We start from the raw sequence: 3,768 nt of genomic DNA, 5'->3' as shown, positions 1-3,768 counted from the left end.
TCCTGAACGTGCCTTCTGCCAGCCCCGTGTGTGTTAACCTTTTCTTTTAATTAACACCGTCCCAGCTCCCAACTCCCGCCACCGTGGTCCAGAGAGGGGTTCTTGGGGCTTATGCAACTGTCAGGGAAGTGGGGGAGTCATCAGGGAGCAAGAAAGGTGGTGGGCGGGTGGGAGTGATGAAGGTGAGAGGGGAGAGGAGGAGGAGGAGGAGGAGGAGGAGGAGGGATGAATAATGTGTGCATGGCCTGGGAGTGAGGGTTCTTCTAATCCTTCAGAGCCTTTTTTTATATCCACATGCCTTCGTACAACTACAACACACCAGTCAGTCTACACAGCTGCCTTTTTTTCCCAGGCATGATTGCGTAAAGTAAATTGGACATGCTGATGAGAAGATGGCTGCTCTTAATTTGCACTACAGCTCATTACTCTACAAGAGAGTCAAAAAGCTTCCATTCGAGCCGCAGTCATTGACTACGCAATTGTTCACATTTGTAAAAACTCACAAAGGTCTAATTCACTGGGTTAGCAGCAATAACAGTCTTGTGTTTGTTCTCTAGTATCATCAGTGTAACCAAAAGCAGTAGCTATGTTCTTTGGCCATGGTATATGTTTAATTCTGAAAAATATGCTTGACAAAAGTATTACATTCAGTGTGAGATCCATTGAACCCAGTAATCAGACATTAGTACCACTCCGAGGTGAGTCTGGCTGATTGTTTAAAATGTTCTGTATGATAAGGGGCTCTGTAGCACACTTACATGCTGCAGCTTAGGTAACTACCAGCATATAGAGAGGTGAGTAGGCTTGATCTCATCTTACAGAGAAGATCTCCTAATGAGAGAGTGGTAATGAGCAAGAAAAAAAAATCACTCTCATTTCAGTAAAAAAAAAAAAAGTGTTGAAAGGTTTGCTATCTTTTCCTTTCATCTTGTGTGGCGGTGCCAAGTGGAAAATGTCCATCTTTCACCGGGAGATTTTTATGTTCGTCTTGGCTCATGGTAATGCCCCCAGGGGATCCTCTTTCTTGGCATGTTCATAGTGGTCACCATTTGCTGGAGACGGGCTGTGGAGGTCAAAGCCATTTTAGAAGGACATAAAACCCCTAGAATGATTTTTGATCACACTATGAAACCGTCCCATTGTGGTTAAATGGTATTCTTCATGCCAATAACACATCTTTGTAGAGGTTATTGTCATGACAAGCAATCTAAAGTTGGTCGAAGAGAATAAATGTACAGTTCATTGCTGTATATTCTGGGCATTAAAGTAATGCAGCCAGCTGGTGAGGGAGTGTAATTTTAGTTTGTCTAGGAATTCTATCATGCTACTAGTCATCTAACTGATGATGTCAAATGGCTTTCAGTGCTGGATCCAGTGGCGCAGGTGATATAATCGTCACTAAAACCATGATAACGCCCTACGGCTTGGGTCTTGATGTTGCAAGTAAGGGCTACACAAGTCTAACATCTTGTGACCTCAGTTTTATGATGGAGTAAGTAAGGGGAAAACTGCCAGGACCTTCTCCTCATGAAGACCCAGAGCAAGGGCACTGTCTCCCCAGCCCCATAGATCAGCCAGCCCTGAATGTCAAACCGCACAGCAGCCGCTGCAGTGCCAGGAGTCCCCCTCTTGCTCCCTCTCTGGCCCGTGATCTGCTGTCTGGTGACACCACTGCGCTAATGACCCGGTTTGGGAGTTGCTCCATGGGGCTCCTTGGCTTGGGAAGATGGAAGTTGTGGATATCCAGCTGGAAGGTCACTGTTGACGAGGACCACTCACTCTACATTCACTCTACTTTGTTGACATCCTTCAGTTTGCAAGGATGTTGAGACATGCAGGCTGTCATTGACCCTTTATTGAAACAGGCGTGGCTCTTTAGTGGGTGGAAGGTCAGGCATATTGTGATTTCCACATTGTTTTATATGCGCTAGTTCTTGGTAGACAGAGAGACACAATGTTTATGTGAACAGCATACATATGATAGGTTTGTGCTCCAGTGTTTAATTGCCCAACAATTTGGATAACAGTGAAGTTGGAAAGCTGCACTCACCCTCGCTTGCCAACTCTGAAGCCTTCTGATTGTTAGCTCTCCGTGTTGTTTTTGTTCTTTTTTTAATCAGTTTACCGGGGAAGTATGTCTCAGTGCTCAGAGAGGGCAATGTTTTCAGTCACTTGCTATCTTGACTTTTTTTTCTCAGCCTCAGGAGTTTGGCTTGTTGGAGCAGAGTTAAAGTCCCCGGGGAGCGCTCCTCTGGTGATGGGGGCACTGCCTCGACCTCACTCATGCCTGGTGTGGGTGGCATCCAACCAGGGAGACACACAATGGAGAGCAAGACTGAAGATGGTGATGCTTCTAGTGGACTCTCCCAGGACTCAGCCTTATTCTCAGGGTCATGCATTCCAGCAATCTCTGTAATTATAAGCAAGTAAGAAAAAAGTTGAATCTTCTGCCTTTCTCAAAATGAACGTGCCCCACTCCTCAAGGGAAACATTCACATCTCTGAGTTCTAGTAGCTGGATGGGTTTTAATGAGGCAAGTCAAGAGTGTGTGTGCGTGTGTGTGTGGTTGGTGTACATGCATGTCTGTGTATCTGCCCTCCTCTAACGAGCGTAATTGACCGACTGTGCTTTTAAGCCGCCGTTTTTCACCATTTGCAAGAGTATTCTACTAAATAGCCTTCAGTGATTATTATTTCTACAGGAGACACTTCATTGGGATTAAAACTTTCTCTGAGTTTTAAAGTTCAGTTACTGCTTGTTTTGTTTTTTTTTGTTTTGTTTTTTGGACAATGTGCAGTCCGAGCCAAATGGACAGAGGGTAAGCAGGGCCACAGGTCAGCAAGAACTGCTGAAGGGTCCCACCACCCGAGGGCCACAGATTCCACTGGGGAACATTTCACCCTGCTGAGAGGCAGAGTGAAATCTCTGATGCTGCAGCACACACACTTGCTGTGGCGTCTCGATGTCTAACTAAAAGCTACGGGTGGTGAAAAAATCTCCACATAACTGCTCAGTTTTACTACAAATACTGTGGTAAGAAGCTTAGGTGATCTGAAAACAGACTGCGCCTCTGTGCGTCAAGGGCTTGTAGTCTGCATGTAGCATTTTTTTGAAGGACAACAAAATTAAAGAGACGATGAAACTGTTTATGTGAATGACTAAATATGAAGACTCACCATGTAGGCCTTAACAAATAAATCAATAGCTTAATTTTGCAGTATGATATAGGTACAAGCTGAATAGCAATTTCCTGGCTTGAATTGTTTTTTTTTTTCTGACAAACATGTCACGTTTTTATTTATCTTTGTTTGATTCCCTTTTCCCTCATGCTCAGAGGTGAGATTTGAAACAAAAACATTTTTGTTGATTTTCATTGTGCCTATTTGCTCCCCAAAATTTATATTTGATTCTCCTTTCCATATTTATAAAGTTATCCCTGAGGGACGAGCCATGTCAGACAGTTTTTGGAGCATCCTGAGCAGCAATCCTCACATGAGGTTTCTTCCACTTGAAGAAAAAAACAACAACTTCTGAGCAATAGTGTACTGTAACTTAGAGACTGAACTGTGCAAGCACTGAGTCAAGTCGAGCCTTTTCCCAGTTACTTTGTCACTAATGAAAGTAGCAAAGAGCCCTGGAGGACTGAAGAGCACTGTTTGTTTGTGTTTGAGAGAGCATTCGAGAGGTACGGGGGGAAGGCAAGGTGGTAAAACTTTGGGAGAGCCGCCTGACAGAGCGCCGAGACAGAGAGGGAGAACTTTGGAGCAT

The sequence above is a fragment of the Dicentrarchus labrax genome, unplaced genomic scaffold, assembly GCF_905237075.1.
Source record: "Dicentrarchus labrax unplaced genomic scaffold, dlabrax2021, whole genome shotgun sequence".
NCBI lineage: Eukaryota > Metazoa > Chordata > Actinopteri > Moronidae > Dicentrarchus > Dicentrarchus labrax.
The sequence above is the reverse complement of the archived record's forward strand: the minus strand, read 5'-3'. Positions refer to the sequence as shown.